We start from the raw sequence: 13,334 nt of genomic DNA on the forward strand, positions 1-13,334 counted from the left end.
GTTTATCCTGTAGTGAAGTAGAAGTGGATAGTTCCTGTGAATTATTATGGGTGGAGGTTACACTCAACAACCGAGCTAGGTTAATAATTGGCTCCTTTTACCGACCCCCCGACTCAGCAGCATTAGTGGCAGAACAACTGAGAGAAAATTTGGAATACATTTCACATAAATTTTCTCAGCATGTTATGGTCTTAGGTGGAGATTTCAATTTACCAGATATAGACTGGGACACTCAGATGTTTAGGACGGGTGGTAGGGACAGAGCATCGAGTGACATTATACTGAGTGCACTATCCGAAAATTACCTCGAGCAATTAAACAGAGAACCGACTCGTGGAGATAACATCTTGGACCTACTGATAACAAACAGACCCGAACTTTTCGACTCTGTAAGTGCAGAACAGGGAATCAGTGATCATAAGGCCGTTGCAGCATCCCTGAATATGGAAGTTAATAGGAATATAAAAAAAGGGAGGAAGGTTTATCTGTTTAGCAAGAGTAATAGAAGGCAGATTTCAGACTACCTAACAGATCAAAACGAAAATTTCTGTTCCGACACTGACAATGTTGAGTGTTTATGGAAAAAGTTCAAGGCAATCGTAAAATGCGTTTTAGACAGGTACGTGCCGAGCAAAACTGTGAGGGACGGGAAAAACCCACCGTGGTACAACAACAAAGTTAGGACACTACTGCGAAAGCAAAGAGAGCTTCACTCCAAGTTTAAACGCAGCCAAAACCTCTCAGACAAACAGAAGCTAAACGATGTCAAAGTTAGCGTAAGGAGGGCTATGCGTGAAGCGTTCAGTGAATTCGAAAGTAAAATACTAGGTACCGACTTGACAGAAAATCCTAGGAAGTTCTGGTCTTACGTTAAATCAGTAAGTGGCTCGAAACATCATGTCCAAACACTCCGGGATGATGATGGCATTGAAACAGAGGATGACAAGCGTAAAGCTGAAATACTAAACACCTCTTTCCAAAGCTGTTTCACAGAGGAAGACCGCACTGCAGTTCCTTCTCTAAATCCTCGCACCAACGAAAAAATGGCTGACATTGAAATAAGTGTCCAAGGAATAGAAAAGCAACTGGAATCACTCAACAGAGGAAAGTCCACTGGACCTGACGGGATACCAATTCGATTCTACACAGAGTACGCGAAAGAACTTGCCCCCCTTCTAACAGCCGTGTACCGCAAGTCTCTAGAGGAACAGAAGGGTCCAAATGATTGGAAAAGAGCACAGGTAGTCCCAGTCTTCAAGAAGGGTCGTCGAGCAGATGCGCAAAACTATAGACCTATTTCTCTGACGTCGATCTGTTGTAGAATTTTAGAACATGTCTTTTGCTCGAGTATCATGTCGTTTTTGGAAACTCAGAATCTACTATGTAGGAATCAACATGGATTCCGGAAACAGCGATCGTGTGAAACCCAACTCGCTTTATTTGTTCATGAGACCCAGAAAATATTAGATACAGGCTCCCAGGTAGATGCCATTTTCCTTGACTTCCGGAAGGCGTTCGATACAGTTCCGCACTGTCGCTTGATAAACAAAGTAAGAGCCTACGGAATATCAGACCAGCTGTGTGGCTGGATTGAAGAGTTTTTAGCAAACAGAACACAGCGTGTTGTTCTCAATGGAGAGACATCTACAGACGTTAAAGTAACCTCTGGCGTGCCACAGGGGAGTGTTATGGGACCATTGCTTTTCACAATATATATAAATGACCTAGTAGATAGTGTCGGAAGTTCCATGCGGCTTTTCGCGGATGATGCTGTAGTATACAGAGAAGTTGCAGCATTAGAAAATTGTAGCGAAATGCAGGAAGATCTGCAGCGGATAGGCACTTGGTGCAGGGAGTGGCAACTGACCCTTAACATAGACAAATGTAATGTATTGCGAATACATAGAAAGAAGGATCCTTTATTGTATGATTATATGATAGCGGAACAAACACTGGTAGCAGTTACTTCTGTAAAATATCTGGGAGTATGCGTGCGGAACGATTTGAAGTGGAATGATCATATAAAATTAATTGTTGGTAAGGCGGGTACCAGGTTGAGATTCATTGGGAGAGTCCTTAGAAAATGTAGTCCATCAACAAAGGAGGTGGCTTACAAAACACTCGTTCGACCTATACTTGAGTATTGCTCATCAGTGTGGGATCCGTACCAGATCGGGTTGACGGAGGAGATAGAGAAGATCCAAAGAAGAGCGGCGCGTTTCGTCACAGGGTTATTTGGTAACCGTGATAGCGTTACGGAGATGTTTAACAAACTCAAGTGGCAGACTCTGCAAGAGAGGCGCTCTGCATCGCGGTGTAGCTTGCTCGCCAGGTTTCGAGAGGGTGCGTTTCTGGATGAGGTATCGAATATATTGCTTCCCCCTACTTATACCTCCCGAGGAGATCACGAATGTAAAATTAGAGAGATTAGAGCGCGCACAGAGGCTTTCAGACAGTCGTTCTTCCCGCGAACCATACGCGACTGGAACAGGAAAGGGAGATAATGACAGTGGCACGTAAAGTGCCCTCCGCCACACACCGTTGGGTGGCTTGCGGAGTATAAATGTAGATGTAGATGTAGATGTAGATGAAGTGGAGATATCCATGTAATCACAGCCTGAGAGATGTAAATGACACGACACACTTGCTACTCTTTAGCTGCATTGAGTATTTGTCACAAGTCAAAAATGTGTGCAAGACTTGTGTTGGAACCCGGATTCCTGCCTTTTCCAGACAGTACGATAATCAACCGTATCCCTCCTCACGCTGGAGGAATTAGTGGTAAGGTGTAACTTTGAGTACATAATTACATAAATCTCTATAAAAATCTAGTATGCAACCAAATAAAAGAGAAAATATGGCACACCATAATGTATCTCAAGGAAGAATGACTGCATACCTTGCTTGTTGCTGTTGTTGTTGTTATTGTTGGAATGGTCTTCAGTTTGATTCTCGTTTGATGCAGATCTCCACGTTGGTCTGCCCCGTGCAATGTGTTCATCTCTGCACAATTACTGTAACCCACATCCAATTAAATCTGCTTAATGTGGTCAAGCACTGGTCTCCCTCTACACTTTTAACTCTTCTCGCTTCCCATAGTTCCCTCCAAAACCAGAAGATTCCTTGATGCCTTAGAATGTCTTCTGTTACCTTCTCTCTGCTTCCATCCAAGTTGTGCTACACTTCTCGTTACTCCCCAGTCTTTTCAGGAGGATCTACTTTTATAAATAATCTTTAGCATTCTTCGTGTTTTAACGGTTCGTCGTCCATGTTTCAATCCCACAATCAAGCAACACTCCACACACATATCTTCACAAAAGATTACCTATTACTCCGTTTTATATTCGATTTTAACTAACGTCTCTTTCTTAGACACGCTCCTCTCCTGTTGCCAGTCCGCATTGAGCATCGTGTCTTGTTCGGCTATCGTCAATTACTTCGCTGTTCAGACCGGCCGCTGTGGCCGAGCAGTTCTAGGCACTTCAGTCCGGAACCGCGCTGCTGCTACGGTCGCAGGTTCGAATCCTGCCTCGGGCATGGATGTGTGTGATGTCCTTAGGTTAGTCAGTTTTAAGTAGTTCTAAGTCTAGGGGACTGATGGCCTCAGATGTTAAGTCCCATAGTGCTTAGAGCCATCTGAACAATTTTTTATTTTGCTGTTCATATACCAAAATTCATCTAACACTTTAAGTATATCATTTTCTAATCTAATTCCCTTAGAATTGCCTGCTTTAACTCGACTACAGTCCGTCAGTCTTTTTTTAACTTGTTGATATACATTTTATAACCTCTTTTTGAGCCACTACCCACTCCATCAACTGATCCTGCAAGTCGCTTGCCGTCTTTAACAGAGTTACAGTGTCATCGGCCAACTCCAAAGCTTTTATTTGTTCTCCCTGAACTGAAATACCCTTTTCGAATTTCTCCTAGGTTTCGTTCACTGCCTGTTCAATGTACAGCCTGACAAACATCGGGGATAATATTCATCCCTCTCTGAGTTCCGTCGCACCTCTTGCTTCCCTTTCATGTCCTCCCACTCTTACGAAGGGACTTCGGAACGTAAGTCACGCACGTCGTCCCACGCTACGACCGTTGCGCTAGAGTGGCGCATTGTCAGAAGAGAGCAAATGTTACGGGTTTCCTGCAGACACAGTTCTGCTGCGCTCCGAATAATAGGTATAGCGCAGTGTGGGAGTGAAAGAGCGCACCAACTGGAAACGTACTCCGAAGTTGGAGTACGCGGGATAGTACGGTTTCTTGCGAGTAAAACGTCTAAATTGCACACATATTCACCATGAAATTCTGGCTGTGTATGGACTAAATGCACAGTCGCACAGACGTGGGTGATGCAAAGCAGGAAGGAAGGCCATCGATTACAGACGACAATGCCCAAACAACGTTTTCGGCAAGCTCAAAGAATATTAGGGCAGAAGGATTTTCCAGTGATGAGGACGTTCACATAGCGGTTCTCGAATGGCTCTGTGACCAAGGAGCACGTTTACATCGTCGACGAACTGAACGATTGGTACACCGCTACGACCGTTGTTACAAATACTTGAACACTACGTTGAAAAACAGTAACTGTGTATTGTGTCACTAGGAAGTGTAGTGCAGCAGTCGGTAAAAATTATTTGGCCTGCCATTATAATGTGTAACTTACTTTTCCAAGCCCCTCGTTTCTGTACAAGTTGTAATTCATACCTGCTACTTTCATAACTTCAGTTTGTGTATTCCAGTCAACATTGTCAGAAGCTTTAATTAAATATATAAATGTTATACAAACAGGTTTGGTTCTCTTTAGTTTACCTTTTAAGGAAAGTCTAAGGGTCAGCAATGCCTCACGTGTTCTAACATTTATCCGAGATCCAAACTAATCTTCTCTGAGGTCAGACTCTACCAGTATTTCCATTCTTCAGTAAATACTGTAATTGTTGTTAGTATTTTGCAACCATGACTTATCAAAAGATGGTTCGTTAATATCCACAATTAATATTAAGATTTGTAGCATCTGTCTTGTTTAAAACTGAAATGATTATATTCTTCTTTACCCTGTCTCATCTTGTATAGAACGTGAACACCTTTGTCATAGTATGCTCTCCCGAGGATTTCTACAATTCGTAGGGAACGTCGTCCACACCAAGTGCCTTGTCTCAACTTAGGTCTTTCAGTCCTCTTCAAATTTTTCTTGCAGTAATTTGTCTCCCATTTCATATTCATCTGCTTTCCACAACATTATCTTCGAGTTTGTTTCCGTTGTATGCGCACGCTTGTGTTTAAACAATTAATAGCAACATGGTATCTATGAACAAACATTGCGTCCAGAAGTTAGGCGGTACTTCGAATGCCGCCTTCATACATAATGAGAGGATAAGTTAGCAACTGGACCTTAATTAGCTGGAAACGACCTAAAAACGTAGCGGCCAGGTTATTAACAAGTCTTCCCACGCAAAAATGCTAAAAAAACTCGTAATCATTTGTAAATCAGAAGCTACGACCACAGGCGCTTCTAGAATGAATACATAACTAGTGCTGTAAGAGTAACGCTAAATTTCTTACTACATGTAATCGGTATGTCGCGACCCGCCAGGTTAGCCGCGAGCGCTAATGGCGCTGCTTCCTGGATTGGGGTAGGCGCTCCGGCCCCAGATCGAATCCGACCGGCGGATTAACGACGAGGGCCAGTGTGTCGGCCAGCTTGGATGTGGTTTTTGGGCGGTTTTTCATATCCCACTAGGGGGTTATGGGGTGGCAGCAGGAAGGGCATCCGGCCACCCCTTAAAAATTATCCATACCAACTCTGTACTTAACCCTGCCGACCCTGCGCACAATGCGGGACAAAGACAGTAGCAAAAGAAGAGGAAGAGAAATTGGTATGTCGAGACACTATCCCATTACAAAATATTCATTACTCTTTAGTGGTATCAATAAATATTAGTGTTTTTTTGAAATTTATTGTGGACTCTCCTCTGATTATGTTGTTGACACAGATCACACTGTATTTCCTGCTACATGATGACTGCACAACACAATGAGAACATGTGCGAAACTGTCGTTAATGTGAACTTAAATGAATAGAAGTCTGAGTCGTAGTACCCCTCCATTCAGTCCTGATGACAGTTTAATTTTACAATAGAACTGATCACTTTGGAAGAAACTATGTAGATAGAAATAATTGATGTCGGAGACACACTGTTCCCGCACAAGAGACGCCATATACTGCTCGCACACGGCGTTTGAATTCATAGGAATAACAAAAAGTCCTTGGGAGAAAGGAACTGGAGGACTGCGAATACTGCCGTCTCAGTCCGAATCGGGCTGAACTGCATTTAGAGAAGAAAATATGGCTAGTGGCAAAATATTTTATATACTACGAATCAGTATCAACTTGGGGCGCTGAGAATCAGAAATTGGCGGAATTTGACAAGTACCTAACCGGGGCTCCGCAGTGCATTTCGCACTAAACCTGTCGTGGATTCACTGCAGATTCTCGGGATATGCCTATTATGACAGGGCAGCTTTCTATTGGTTGGGGCGAGAAGAACACGACATCAGAGGAGCCTATATGTCTAATAAAAGACACTACGAGCCTGGAGATTAGGCGAATGACAGTCTGATTGGAGCACTAGAAGCACTATAAGGCGGATGTACAGGGTGAAGAAAAATTCGCGCACTGGGACTTCGCGACGCGATTCCTAACATACTAGCAATACAAAAATGTCGCTCACAAAATTTCGTCCTGTGCATATTCCCGGCAGTAAATGGACGTTAAAGATTTGCAATATGGCAACATGGGAATCACATGTGTGGTAACTACCTCCGTCAGGAAATTGCAGTAGGGCTGTGTAGCTGGTGCAGCGCATGGCGTGTAGGATTAACAAGCAGGGGGTCGAGGGTTTGATTCGGGGTGGAGGCATATTTGTTTTTATTTGCTAAATGTATTCTCCGTAGTATGGTATCTGGCGTCTTAATCGTCATACGGCGATTACAGTGGGTCTTCTACAAAACATTTGGAGTTACGTACTACGAACACAGAAATGGAAATACAATCGTTTCCGCTGGTGAGCTTTTAAAGAATCCTTCTCTACGTTGTGGACGCGAATTGTTTCGCACCAATGCATCTACTAGATTACAAACTTTTTTTGTGTGCACCCTCCCCCAATGGTCCCAACGATTGATACCAACTATCATTCTTTCCATGTTCAGGTCCATTACATTACGTTAGGGCCTTGCTTCACCAGTAGGTTAGCAACGTGCTTTGCAAATAATTTCGATTGGACCATGGGGGAGAGTACACAGAAAACAAATGGCTCTGAGCACTATGGGACTCAACATCTGAGGTCATCAGTCCTCCAGAACTTAGAACTACTTAAACCTAACTAACCTATGGACATCACACACATGCATGCCCGAGGCAGGATGCGAACCCGCGACCGTAGCGGTCGCGCGGTTGCTGACTGAAGCGCCTAGAACCGCTCGGCCACACCGGTCGGCACACAGAAAACAGGTTTGGAATCTAGTACATGCAGTGGTGCGAAACAATTCGCGTCCATGACGTGCAAAAGTCTTCTTTGAAAGCTAACCAATGAGGACGATTGTACTTATATTTCTGTGTTCGTAGTACGTATCTGCAAATGCTTTGTACAAGACCCACTGTAATCACTATATGACGATTAACACGCCACATACCGTATAATGCAGACTACTTTCAGCAAATAAAAACAAGTAAGCCTCGACCCAGAATCGAACCCGCGACCTCCTGTATGCCAACCCAAAACGCTATCCATTGCAACAATTCCACAGCACTATTGCCGCTGACAGAAGCAGTTGCCGTACACGTGTTGCCAGATTGCAAATGTTTAACGTCCATTTACATCCCGAAATATGCGCGGGACGAAATTTTCTGAAAGACATTTCTGGATTGCCAGTACGTGATAAACCGCGATGCGCAGTCCCAGTGTGTGAAATTTTCTTCACCCTGTACACAGCATATTCCCAAGCATTCTGAACAGGCTCAGTACGCGTGCTGCTACATTCAATTTGCAGAAAACAGGACATAGCAACTAGTGGTTTAAAATAATCGACGGGACAAGGACCTAAAAGTCGGTAGAAAAAAAAAATTACGTCAGTTTTCAGTCATTAGATAAATATTTTTTATAATATATAATGCACTAAGCTGGCATACTGGTACAATTGTAGTCAAAAGTTTTGTTCTGTTTATCGAAAGCACGAACTAGAGGGCAATAGCGCACCAGAGAGGCCACGGCCACGACCACGACCAGCGGCTGGCCTTGGCCGCAGCAACTGAGACGAGGACTGCGGCTGGCAGTCGGTTGGCCGCGGCACAGTCGCACGATGGAGATTACGGAGATGGCTGTGTACCTCTGGCATCGTCATGCGAACCGAAAGAAGGAAAGATACTGGGTACACCCTATGTTGCAATCCTGCTCTACAAACGGAATATTTGTTACTTTTTTGTGAATTTCCTGAACACGAAGATAAATTCTTCAATTTTACTATAACGTCTATAAAAACGTTTGATGAAATATTAAAGAAAATTGGAGACAGCATAAGAGGTACAGAGACAGCAATACATAGGAAATGAAGAGAAGCTAAGGTAAGTTTTATTAAAGAAATTTTTTACCAATAATGAAATTGTTACGTTACGTAGTAAGTAAAATTAACTTGACGATTCAGCAAACATGTAGGTAGTGGTGATGTAACACGATTATCAATACTGTCGGTGGTTTGTGGTGGAGACTGTGCTGAATTATTATTTTGTGAAGAACTGGATTGCGTGGGATAGGTTTCCTGGTAATATCCTGTTCCATCACAAAATAACGATGCAGATAGAGGCTGGTGTTGTGAGGAATATCTGGCTGATGATTGCGGACAGTGAAAAATGTACGCTGGGTAATGTTCGTAGGAAGATGTGTTGGATGCAGTTCAGCTTCTTCAATAATACTTAAAACTCGTCGTTTACAGACAACTTCAGGTGCTGAGGTATATCTTTGAAGTCGCTGTCCAGTTGCTGCCTGGCTTCTGCAAATTTTTGCGGAACATCGATTAGCTGTCTTCCAATTTCGTCTTCTGCTTTCCTTTTCTTGCCGAGCACGCTAGCCTGGTATGGTCCACTTTCTGCTGTGGCCTGATTCTCAGCATTCTGTGGTGACACGCTGCTATGTGTATGCGACGGTGGAGTGGTAATATTTAGAAACGATAGGAGACTAAAATACAGATATGGCGTCTTCCTCGTAGCTGCAGAAGCACATTTACCGGTTGATCTTCGTTTTTCTCGGCTGTATGAATCTTTTAATGTTACGCCGTTTCTTCTGTAACGATATAGCTGTAAAAATGAAATATCTTAGCTTCCAATGAAGTCCATTCTTTGTAAACGTAAGCTACAAGCAGTGATGTGTTAGATGAGTTTCCGCGTACCATATATGGTAGGAACTGATGAGACACACGTTAATTTAAAGAAAATGAGTCGAACAATTCTATTTATTAGATTATCTTAGAAAAATATTTCAAGACATTTTCTTTAGGGAAAGGTTGTCTTAAAAGCAACCTACCTCGCAAAAGTGTGAAGTAATTTAGTAATTTCTTCCTTTCAGATGCCTGGCAACTGGAAATCCGTTCGTTGATTTGCATCATGCTTTCCGTCTTGGAGTAACAAGAATCAGATAAATTTTAAGAAGAGTATGTTCACCAATCTGGATTATCTTAAAACATGAATGTTTGTCAGATCCGACCAAAAACGACTGGCTGCAAATAGCGAGAGTTTTTGAAACTAAGGCCAATTTCCCAAACTGTCTCGGCGTCTTTGATGGAAAGCATGTGCGGCTGGTGAAACCAGCAAACAGTGCATCAATATTCTTCAACTATAAGAAATATTTCTCTACTGTATTAATGGCTATTTGTGATGCATACTATAAATTTGTAGCTGTAGATGTGGGATCGTATGGTAAATGTGTTGACTCAACGATATTTCAACAACCAGTGATCTATAAGCGAATACTGTCTAATAACTTGGACATTCCGGAAGACAAACACATTTCAGACATAAACAAAACGCCAGTGCCTTATGTATTTGTAGCTGACGACGCATTTTCGCAGTCACGCAGAATTACGTATCCACACTAGGTCTACGACTTGATATAAAAAAATAATAAAATAAAAAAAATAATAAAAAAAAGTATTCAACTATCGTAATTCTCGGACGAGACCTTTCGGAGAGTGCACGTAAATAAGTGGAGAATCTTTCACAGACCCCTAAATGTGGACGCTCATTTCGCCATAGATATTGTTAAGGCATGTTGTGTTGTACACAACTAAGCAGGGAAGAGTGCTGCTGGTGTTCAGTATTTAGATACACTGTATTGATATACTTCACTTCAGAGGATATTCCACGACGAATACGAAGGCATGCATCCAGTTCACACTACAGAAACGTTTTTGCCGATTACTTTGTACACGAAGGCGCTCTGCGATGGCAGTTGGATTACATTCACTGAAGTCTGAATTACATGCACATGTTGTTCAGAATGTTCAAATGTGTGTGAATTCTTAAGGGACCATACTGCTGAGGTCATCGGTCTCTAGACTTACACACTACTTAAACTGAGTTAAAGTAACTTATGCTAAGAACAACAAACACACCCATGCCCGAGGGAGGACTCGAACCTCCGGCGGGAGGGGCCGCGCAACCCGTGACATAGCGCCTAAAACCGCGCGACCACTCCGCACGGCTACATGTTGTGTTAATAAATATAAATAAAAGTAATAGAACTTACACAGCGTGTTTTGTTCCTGCGGTGTTGCACATTCTCTGCCTCCGAACATCACAGTCACTTGCTCCCACATTCTCTTTTTCACCTTTTTGGTCAGCATATTCTTCAGATGACAAGTCCCACAAAGCAGGCCTCTCCCTTACGTTTATAATAAATTTCACCGTATCAAAGTCCATGATGACAGAAAGATCCTTCTGCAGACACGCAGCAGCAAACAAACAATAAAATGTAAAATATCTCCACAGCTGGAGCCGCACTGACGGCTGGTCGCACACTGTCAGTGCAACGTGCGCGCTGCCCCCATAGCTGCGTGTTAACTTGGGCCGCAGCAGCGCGCTGGTCTGGGGCTGGTCGCTTGACAAAAGTGCTGGCCGCGCGGGCGGCTGGTCGCAGCCGGCTCAGTGCGCGGCACCTTTCCATGCAAACCTGGCCGCGGGCTAGCAGCTCCAAGTCGCCGTGGGCGCACTAGGGCGCTATGGCCCTTACGCTGGCCATAAAAATGTTTCCGACACGCTTCACAAGTTAATAATGTACTGATTGGTGCAACAGCGCCAACGATGGCGAAAGGAGGCAGAAATTGAAACTTTGTTCAATAAGCAGCGGCGTGGTGGTAATAACACAACAATGGAAGCCAGGTGTCTGCGTGTTTTTGGAAACGCACAGTTCCAGCATGTGCTGAGACTCACTTTAGTTTTTCGGCTAATCGCAACCTCTTTGCATAGTGGTTACCGCCATCGTCGCTTGAAAACTCATTTCCGAACTTTCATGTACTCCGCCAATTTTTAACTGAGTACGCATTAAATTTTGAACTGTAAGTAGTTCCCGAAACTTGGGAGATTTGGTGTCCCGCATGAGGCTTATGTGGAACGTATGGTGACACCACTAAAAATTGGGACATCAGCGAAAATTGGAACAACTAGCTACTCTCAAGACTGCGTGGTATCGACCGGGCTGAGGGTATAGTACACCTACTAACAGCTCATTGCCCGCGTCCAAATGTCTGCATCGAGTGAGATGTAGTGACACATTAATCTACGAGGGTAATCCCAAAAGTAAGGTCTCTTATTTTTTTATAAGTACATAGACCTGTTTATTTCTACAATGGATTACATCAGTTTACAGCGTAAACATTCAGCTACTTTTTCGACATAATCACCATTTCTGTCGTTGCATTTTTGTAGACGTTGTGGCAGTTTTTGTTTGCCCATGTCATACAAGCTCGCCGCCATGCTGTTCAGAAAGTTATGAACCTCTTCTTTCACCTCGTCATCGGAGCTGAATCGCTTTCCGGCCAAATGTTCTTTTAATTTAGGGAACAGGTGATAGTCACTGGGCGCCAAGTCTGGACTATAGGGTGGGTGGTTGATTATGTTCCACTGAAACAGTTGCAGGAGAGCAACGGTTTGCCGAGCGATGTGTGGGCGAGCGTTATCATGGAGAATGTGTACGCCCTTGCTCAACATTCCTCTTCTCCGGTTCGGAATTGCCCGTTTGAGTTTCTTCAGAGTCTCACAGTACCTGTCAGCGTTAATTGTGGTCCCAGTGGACATAAAGTCGACCAACAATACCCCTTTCCGATCCCAAAAAACGGTTGTCATGACTTTACCGGCAGACTGTGTTTGTTTGAATTTCCGCGGCTTTGGCGAAGAAGGATGCCGCCACAAGCGTGACTGTTGCTTGGTCTCAGGTGTAAAGTGGTATGTCCAGGTTTCGTCACCCGTGACAATTGATCCCAGAAAGTTGTCCTGTTCGGCTGCAAGGCGGTGAAGAGATGGGCGCGAAGCATCAACTCGTTGCCGTATGTGGTCCTCAGGCAGCATGCGTGGCACCCATCTTGCGCACACCTTCCGGTAGTTCTATGTTTCCGTTAAAATTCTTTGGAGTGCTGCTTTGGGAAACCTCAGGAACCAACGTGCAGAGATCATCCAAGGTGATCCGCCGATCTTCACGCATGCTTTGCTCAACCTTCGATACTGTCTCCTCAGAAACTGACGGTCTCCCGCTCCTTTGTTCGTCGTGAATTTCGGTCCACCCAGCTGTAAAACTCTCTACACCACTTACAAACTTTTTTGACACCCATGCACGACTCACCATACACTTCCGTCAATTGGCGATCGATTTCAATCGGCACAGTGCCCTTTGCGTTCAAAACCGAATAACTGCGCGCAATTCGCACTTGGTGGTAATATCCAACGGGAGCTCCATTCTCAACGCCTGCAAAATCAAGACAGCGCCTCAGCGCGGCGTGCGCATGTTTACACATAGCGCGTGAAGCACTCTTCATAACAGTGTGACCAACTGCCACACAAACAGAGTTCTGTACTTATAAAAAAAAAATAGGAGACCTTACTTTTGGGATTACCCTTCGTATGAATGTGAAGAAGAAGGTTCCGCTGATCATGTCCTTCTCAGTTGCGTCCGTTACCAGGTAGTAAGAGAAAGCAATTAGATCGTGATTTGCAAACGATTGTAAAAGACGAAAAATTATAGTCTACAGTTAATTTAATTGCACATAAAAAATAACTCCTGAGCTGTCGAGCCTTAAGA

General features: G+C 43.7%; 1 protein-coding gene and 1 long non-coding RNA gene across 3 annotated transcripts in view; one reads left to right on the forward strand and one right to left on the reverse strand.

Moving 5' to 3' along the window:
- Positions 1-13,334, reverse strand: part of LOC126177072 (steroid hormone receptor ERR1) — a 474,719-nt gene that overhangs the window by 371,581 nt on the left and 89,804 nt on the right. The window lies entirely within an intron of this gene.
- On the forward strand, positions 8,341-10,209 carry LOC126177107 (uncharacterized). Its single transcript, XR_007535749.1, has 2 exons — positions 8,341-8,614; positions 9,612-10,209. It is a non-coding gene; the product is annotated as an uncharacterized LOC126177107 (long non-coding RNA).

This window comes from Schistocerca cancellata, chromosome 1, assembly GCF_023864275.1.
Source record: "Schistocerca cancellata isolate TAMUIC-IGC-003103 chromosome 1, iqSchCanc2.1, whole genome shotgun sequence".
NCBI classification, from domain to species: Eukaryota; Metazoa; Arthropoda; class Insecta; order Orthoptera; family Acrididae; genus Schistocerca; species Schistocerca cancellata.